This window comes from Dermochelys coriacea, chromosome 3, assembly GCF_009764565.3.
Source record: "Dermochelys coriacea isolate rDerCor1 chromosome 3, rDerCor1.pri.v4, whole genome shotgun sequence".
In the NCBI taxonomy this organism is placed as follows: Eukaryota; Metazoa; Chordata; order Testudines; family Dermochelyidae; genus Dermochelys; species Dermochelys coriacea.
This window is the reverse complement of record NC_050070.1, coordinates 15,433,305-15,442,047: the sequence shown is the minus strand read 5'-3', so window position 1 is coordinate 15,442,047 and position 8,743 is coordinate 15,433,305. Positions and strand designations below refer to the sequence as shown.

The following is an 8,743-nucleotide window of genomic DNA, read 5'->3' as shown; positions in this document are numbered from 1 at the left end:
CATTGATAAGACTTTCAGTGTTATCCCTCTCAACATCAAGTGTAGCATTGCATGCTTCAATTACTAGATTAGTTTGGTGGATCATTGTAAGTAGCTTCATCCACAAAGATGACATCAGAATGCATTCAAATTGGACATGTGCTCCTGAATAGACTGAAGTTCAGTTTGAGCCTGTGCAGTGAGATTGAGAGATTCAAGCTATTTAAAGCCTTTCTCACTGAATTCAAACGCTGTGCAACTGGTTGAACACCATCAATCCGTGCAGACCATCTAGTTTTGGACATCCCATGCAGTGAAACAGGAAGATATTGCTTCAGAATTTTCCACCTTTGTGGACGGCTTCTGGAGAGATTATACATTTGCTGAACAGTTCCAAAGTAAGTAATTGCCTCCTTGTATGATTGAGCACAGTCAGCACCTACAAGGTTTAGTGTGTGGTTTCCACAGCTGGAGAAAATACAGTCTGAATTATGCTCACGCAGAACTGCTTGTACACCTTTGTACTTCCCAGCCATATTAGATCCACTGTCATAGGCTTGACCAATGCAGACTTGAAAATCTAACTTAAAACCTTCTAGAACTACTAGTACTGGAGCAGCAATTTCTTTTCCAGTTTTTCTCGTGAAATTATCAAACAAAATAAACCTTTCTTCAATTGAAAATTTTGAGCTGTCTACAATCTTAACATATCGAATAGTTATATCTGTTCCTTGTGAGAACAATCTGGAGTGGCATTGACAATGACTGAAAAATACTTAAAAAGAAAAGGAGTACTTGTGGCACCTTAGAGACTAACAAATTTATTAGAGCATAAGCTTTCGTGAGCTACAGCTCATTTCATCGGATGCATTTGGTGGATGCATCCGATGAAGTGAGCTGTAGCTCACGAAAGCTTATGCTCTAATAAATTTGTTAGTCTCTAAGGTGCCACAAGTACTCCTTTTCTTTTTGCGTATACAGACTAACACGGCTGCTACTCTGAAACCTGAAAAATACTTGGCATTTCAAATCTCATCAAGAATTGTTGTTTTTTCGAATGACCCAAATAGCTCAATAAACGCGTATGCATGTGGAGAGATAATGGACTTGCATGCACTTTTGACTCTCTTGCGATTCTTGAACATGTTTAACATGCTCTGATAAAAGGGGGTCATATTTGCTGAGGAGCTCAACTATGCCTAGAAAGTTTCCGTTTGCACGATCACCAATACATTGACTGGAACCAAAGAAAGCCAATCCCCACACAGAAAGAAAAAGGATGACATTCAGAATATGCTCAAGAAGTTTTTTCCAGTTATTAGTTTCTGTAGAGAGTTCAGTCAAGAGTAAATTCTCAACTGAACTTTCAGCTTATACTGCCCTACTGGCTGATTTCCATGCAACATAGTTTTCTTTCTGTGATGTTGAACTTTCATTTGATGGTATTCGGTCTTTCAACTTCCTCCAATCTCTGTTGATGCTCCATCCTGATTGATCAGAGAGAACTGATGCATTTGCAGCACTTTTGTTCAAAATGAAGCAGGGTGCACAGTGCAGAGATTGTTTTTCCATATTCCAGCATAACCAGTCTCTAGTCTCTAATGTCTTGGTGATCTCACCATTTGGAAGAGTTTTTGTCAGCAGACGAGCAGGGAAAGCATGATTATCAGCATCTCGTGGACTCTTACTTGGAATTTCAAAACAACTAATTTGAAGAAAAGATTGCATTTGGGCAGCATTGTTCTTGTCAATAATTCCAATGTCAGTCACAATCAAACCTGTAGTACTCATGAATTGCTCTTGCTGTGTAAGATCTACATCTTTCTGTTGCTGTTGAGTTTCTTGATTCTACACAGGATCTTCTGCTGCATCTGTTACTGTTGGCACATCTCCTTCTCGACTACTGTCCTCATGTTCAGGTATTGGCACTGAAATATCACCTGTTGCAGTTGCGGAGTTTTCATTATCTGTAGCATTGTTTGTTGGGTAAGGTGTGTTTTCCAGTGGTTTGAGAAATGAAGTTATTGGCTTTAAGCTCTTAGCTGCCACTTCACTCAGTTGTTTTTGCTGTCTCTTGCTTGCACCACTTTCAGATCTCCTCTTCATAGTGATCTGTCTGGCCAATATGTAGCCTATCCACCCTTGAAATATTCTGCTGTAAATAAGTAGCTTATCTACACTTGAAATCTTCTACTGTAAACATGCATACAAATGCTGAATGGTACACAAATGCTGAAAAGACTTAAAATGAAGGAATACTAATTAAGAACACAAAATGAAACAGACAGGTTATTATCCTTATCACTGAATCAAAACTCAAGCATGCAAGGTATAATATAACAGGCTGCGCTGAAGACAAAGGGATGACATATATATATATATAGTGAACACAGACACAGATACAGAGAGAGGGATAATGTACAAAAATTTCAAACGTGTCCTCATGAAACTCACTGTACAAGATCGTCCTCACAAATTTCAGCTTGAATCTGGGCCTACAGACTATGAAAGCCTATGATGATGACCAAGTTAGGGTTCAACCAACCAACCAGTCACCTCTTTTAGCTACAATATGAAGATAATAATGAGGAATTCTCAAACATAAATAATTCCTTAGTCAACTAGATGTAAAACTATAAAGACACTAAAATGTAACAATTCTGAACCTTTCAACATACACTTGATCCAGCACCAGCCACTAGAACGGGTTTGTTTATATAATCAGCTGATCTGAGAGGACATGTTCATCACAATCTAATCTTGTGCCATCAGAACTGATACCTTTTTATTAATATTTATGAACATTTTGAACTCTTTAATAGGACAAAATCTATATCAGTTAACAAAAAAATTATGTCTTTTACCAAAACACATCTCTTATTTGCTTAAATTTGCAGCTCTAAGCTGAGAGAGTGTGTCACATTTTGGTCCAGTAGGGATGCGCATAAAAACAAGTTGCGAAACTTATCAAATGCCAAAAAATTAACAAGTATCTAAATTTGAGGCCCCCTTTGAGCTTGAGGCCCAGGCCAAATGGCCCTCCTGCACCCCGCCTCCCCCCGCCCTGCTAATTAGAGAGGCGAGGTTGGTGAGGTAATATCTTTTATAGGCTAATAGTCTTTCTGATAACAATCCCTGATATGAGCAGACTTTCACAGCTTAGCCGAGCTTTCACCAACTGAAAGGGACAGAGAAAAGGTGATGGTAAAACCAAAGTCAACAAGATTAGGCCCCATATCCCCACTTCACCCTTACCCTGTGACCCCCATGGATCATATGGGGGGCTGTGTATTGGGGGGGGTTTCTCAGTTCACTGTCATGTCCCCCCCAACTGCCAGTGAAGGGTTACCCAGCTGTTCACATCTGGCCAGAGCATCTGGAATCTTAGCTCCCAGCTAAGATGAGGGTGCAGGGGGAAATCAGGCTGGGGGCATCTTGGAGGGTCTCTGGGTCACAACAGGCCATCGAGGTTTACAAATGGGTTCTGAGCTCAAAAAGATTGAGAACCACTTATTTAATGGCCTTTGTTGTCTTCTGTGTTTCAGAAGCGACCAGAACCTTGTCAGAGCAGTGTGTATTTATGTAGCTAGGCTGCGCATGTTGTAGAAAGTGAGTCAACAGAGTTATTTGGACTGCACTGTATCCATGTGGTTCCTTCATATGATGTTTTGTGCCCCAGTTTCCCCATATATAAAATGGGGATAATGATACTGACCGCCTTTGTAAAATACTTTGAGAACTACTGATGAAAAGTGCTAGATAAGATCTAGGTATTTAGGGTGCATCTAAAAAAAGTCATATGTTGTTGCCATAGGAAGTCACAAAAGTGTCATTAGTTTCAGGTTTCGGAGTAGCAGCCATGTTAGTTTGTATCCGCAAAAAGAAAAGGAGTACTTGTGGCACCCTAACTCAAATACATTTGTTAGTCTCTAAGGTGCTACAAGTACTCCTTTTCTTTTTATTGGTTTCAGGGTTTCCACAGCACTGATGTCACATGTATTGTATTCCCCTCCCCCACCTCTCCAACCCTGCTATTGTCCTTGCTGAACCTGTTTCTTGAATAAACACAAGTCTCCAGGGCTGACCTTTTACCAACATTAAATTCTACCATACAAACTATTAGCTCTGTTGGATCCAACCCTCATTTAGGACTACAGCTGGTAAGGAAAACAGGGGGGAGGGGGAATCCTGAAAATGTTCACAAACTTCATTCTCATTTTCAAGCAAAAATGTCTTTCAGATTTCAGCCAGCTTTCTGTGCAGTTCACACCTAGTGATATTCACACATGCGTTGGGCAGCCACATCCTCTTCCACCCTGGAGGGAAGCAGTCTCAGAAATCTATGAAGTTCACTCTGGGGAGTTCCCGCTCTCCCCTTCTCACATGCCAAACCCCCTGGCTTGAAATGGTTTCCATCATATGCAGGGTTTGCAGTTTGGTTCAATGTTCCAGCACCCCTGCAGCTGAGAGCAGAATTTGGCTCAAAGTCACTCCCACAAGGAGCGTTCAGTGTCAGAGCTAGATCCTACTCGTGTGTGTGGTATAACACAGGGGTGCTTGGCCTGCAACAATTTGTATGGGGGAGAATGAAGGACCACCCACATAATTAGTGGTGCCATGTAGGCACCACTAATTAGGTGCCTGGACCCTGGAGAAGATGTACATGTAAGGTGAGGTGGCGGCCTTGGGGGGAATAGGGGGTAGTTGGGAGGGGACAGTGGGGGGAGAAGAGGGGGTGGGGGGAATTTGGGACGTGCAGGGCTGCAGGGGGCAGAGAAAGAGGCGACTTTTCCCAGCTCCAGGGCTGTGGCTGCCGGGGGAAAGACGCCCCTCCTTCACAACCTCCACCCTGTGGCGGAGGATAGACCCCCCCCCCCCCTTCCCAGCCCCAGCTCGGGGGGCTGCCGCGGCAGGGGACAGAGGGCACATCCATCACATTAGAAAGGTCAGACTACTGATATGAAAATATGAGTTGTGTGCTTTTATTTGTAGAACAAAAAAAGCCCCCAAACTTTCATTATTATTAAGGTTTTTCTGTATAGCGCTTTTATCCAAAGGGCTTTACAATGGTTAGCTAAGGACACAAACAACCTTTGGAAAAAGAAAAGGAGGACTTGTGGCACCTTAGAGACTAACCCATTGATTAGAGCTCGCTTTGCATCCGATGAAGTGAGCTGTAGCTCACGAAAGCTTATGCTCTAATCAATGTGTTAGTCTCCAAGGTGCCACAAGTCCTCCTTTTCTTTTTTGCGAATACAGACTAACACGGCTGCTACTCTGAAACCTTTGGAAAGATCACTAAGTGGCCTGCCGAGACCCCCAGCAATTTTCAAGTGAGCCGCGGGGGGGGGGGGGGAGAAGTTCGAGACCCACAGCCGTGTAGGATGGCAACCACGTCAAGCCTGGGGGGGCGGAGGAGGGGGGGGGGCAGCACCCCTAGTTCCAGCACCTGTGCTCAGCTGCCCTGGTGCAACCGGGGCTGACGGCAGCACTGGGTCCCTTGCGATGAGCTGTAAAACAGCCCCGGGGCTGAAGAAGGGGGGCCGAAATGAGCCCCAGCCTGGCTGCGTGCACGTGAGCGCCAGCCCCCGGGGCGTGCGCGGAGTTCCACAGCGGCCCCGGCGGCGGCGGCGGCGGCGGGCGGGGCGCGGGGGCCGGCCCGCGGCGCAGAAGGAAAAGCTCCCGCCGTGGAAGGAGGGTTGCGAGTCCCTCCCCTCCTGTGGGGAGCGAGGGCCGAGGCCGACAGAAAGCAGCCCGGCCCTGCTAGTGCTCCGGCTGTCTCGGGCATCCAGGCTGCCCCCGCGCCCGGGCCCCCCGCGCAGGAGGTAAGGGGCGCGGGAGAAGAAAAAAGCCCCAGAGCGGGGCGGGAGGAGGCCGCCGGAGGGGATCTGTTAAGGGCTCTGTTCTGAGCCCAGTGGTGCTAGCTGCCGTGCCCCTGCCTTGCTCCTCTTTCTCAGCCCAGCCTTCCCCCGCCTAGCCCCACACCCCCGCCCCCCCGACCTCTGCCCAGAGGCTGAGTCTTATGCCAGCACCCCCCCCCCCCCCCCCCCGCGCTCCGACTGTCATCTCGCCTCCTCCAGACTGGCTCCTCATCACCCCCTGCTACCCCGGAGCGGCATGTCCCCCAGCTCCTCACCCCGTCCTGATGCCCCCCAGACCTGCCTTCACCCTCCCTGCCCCTGCCCAGGCTAGCATCTTGCCACATCCCACAGGGCTAGTCCAGCAGACACAAATCAGGAGCGTTTAGTGATTCACTGGGGCCTCTGGGTTCAGTGGGCCACCGTCTCCCCCTCAGCCACCCCAATTTCTTGTGCCATACCTGCCGGGGGAAGGGGGAGTCCTTCCTGTTGGACTGGGCGGGCGAATAGGTGGCTTGGCTTGTATCTGGTGAGTGTACGGAGGGAGTTGGAGGAAGAGTGGATGAAGGCGTCCCAGAGCCAGGGGAAACGACTTTGTTCTGGGGTGTATAAAGAGGGACGTAACCTGGGAATCCAGGGGGCTTTACATTGTCACCAAAACTCTGCACGAAGCAGCCTGTACCCTACCCCACATGGCACTGGCGTGTGGACAGTTTACATGCAGTTACTGAGGAAGCAACTGTAGGTAGAAACAGGGGCTAAGGTGTCAGCTGGATTTACAGCAGTTATAATATTATTTGTATTTCCATAGTACCTATGAACGTTACTCAGGGATCAGGACCCCGTTGTGGTAGGCACTGTACAAACACAGAACAAAAATACAAGCTTCCAATTTAAGTTCCAGACAAGAGACAGCTGATGGATGTAAATTGGCAGGGGGGAAAACATAAGAAAACAATGAGACAATACTGGTCAGCATGATAAACAGTGGTGTCAGCAAGTCAGCTGCCTAGCCATTGTCAGATTTCAGTAGACATCAGGGCAAAAGGGAGTTTTAAGGAACAATTTGGAGTGTAATGATGTAGCTTTATGGCTGTGGGGCTAGGCTGATTTACACCAGCTCAGAATCTGGCCCTCTGTTGTGTCTTATTAACATTGAAACCGTGGCACATGTGAGGGTAAGCTGAAGATGCATTAATGTGCATTATTATGTTTATTCCTTGTTTCCATCAGTGCCCAAACGTGGGCTACTAGGCTTCCAAAGCCGAAAGAAGTTGTAAGAGTTGTTTACAACACATCATTTGGACCTATGAGCTTAATCTGTGTTGGAAAGTTAGTCATTAAACAAGCAGAAGAGTCAATAGCTATTTTATATTATGATGATTATTATTCAGTTTTGTGAGGAGTGAAGAGTTTGCCATTCTGCCCCAAGGACGAGAGGGGTCACTAGGAACCATGCATAAGGTGCCTTGGAAATACTAGAGTCAATGTATTAGATTAGACAGGTATCTCACCAGCCTCTCTACCAGCTGCCAGTTGGGTATTTTTCTATTAAAGAGGCATTAATGTAAGGAACCCTTGTGCCAAAGAAGGAGTTATATTTTGTTACAACTGTAAAGAAGGGTGAGGGGCAGAAACTGCTTCCGAGGGGCAGAAAGATGCTTTCTAAGTAAACGCATCCAACTGAGAATTACACGTTTAATTCCTGGCTCTGGCAAACATTTACAGTATGACCCTGGGCAAATCACAGCCTTTCGAAGCCCCATATTCCCAGCTGTACAATGGGGATACCATTACTTCTTTGCTTTTCCTTGTGGAGTTTGATGCTCCAGTGACGGCTGCTAAAGACATATTCAGGCTTAGTTTAGTCACTTTGTGTAAGATGCTTTCAGACATCAGCTAGAAGTTGCTATAGAAGTGCAAAGTCTTACTGTTTACCAGACTTGGTGCCTAGAACAGCCCTTTTGTATTTCACTCAGTTGCGCAAGGCCCCCACAGTACGAAAGCCTTTGGTTTAAGGACATTCTCTGTCATCAGGCTCCCTCAGTCTTATTCACCACTCATCTATGAGTAAATATTTAATCTCTGACTAAACTCTTCCTCTGTGTCAGCCTTCCTAATAATACAACATCCTGAGTGGAGGTTATGGGCAGGGCCAAGGTCAGAAAAACTGACAGAGTTTGATTAAAGACATTAACTTTCCAATCCTACCCGGATAAAGCGTGAGAGGTTTCCAGTTACTGGAGTGGGGAGAGGATTGCTCACAAGTTAATTTGCCCAGATGTCACTTACCTTAGCCCCACATTTACCTTTATCTTTCATGTTTCAGAGTAGCAGCCGTGTTAGTCTGTATTCACAAAAAGAAAAGGAGTACTTGTGGCACCTTAGAGACTATCAAATTTATTAGAGCATAAGCTTTCGTGAGCTACAGCATCCGATGAAGTGAGCTGTAGCTCACGAAAGCTTATGCTCTAATAAATTTGTTCGTCTCTAAGGTGCCACAAGTACTCCTTTTCTTTATCTTTCATGTATGCAATCCTAACTCAGGCCTGACATTGGCAGTGCTGACTCATGCCAGGCTGTAATAAAGCGCAGCATGCATTCTTATACACTGTTTCAAAATGAAATTCTTGTTTCCAGCTTCCTTCGCTATTTTGCATCCTACACTTTAGGTGGGTCACACGCTTTAAAGATCTCAGGGACTGGGGAACTCATTCATCTGGGTAACAGACTTTGGAGCAAGTTAATGTCGTGCCTGGGCCAGTCACAGACGCTAAATTGCATTGTGCCACTGTAGCCTATGTTTATAAACTTCCTTGTGGTCAGGGTCTCTCACTGATATTGATGATTGTCCTTCTTGTCCATAACCAACTGAGTAGCTGGCATACATAATAGAAATAAACAGG

General features: G+C 45.8%; 1 protein-coding gene across 3 annotated transcripts in view; it reads left to right on the top strand.

The window, feature by feature from the left end:
* The window catches only part of PLA2G7 (phospholipase A2 group VII), a 43,747-nt gene that overhangs the window by 5,665 nt on the left and 29,339 nt on the right, over window positions 1–8,743 (top strand). The window contains exon 1 of one of the 3 annotated variants that reach the window (XM_038395514.2): window positions 5,628–5,804. The exons of 1 other annotated variant lie outside the window; for it this stretch is intronic. The gene's annotated coding sequence lies outside the window, so the exon portion shown is untranslated. Of the gene's footprint in view, window positions 1–5,627; window positions 5,805–8,743 lie in introns of those variants that run through there. One more of the 3 variants, XM_038395517.2, reaches the window with a different exon arrangement.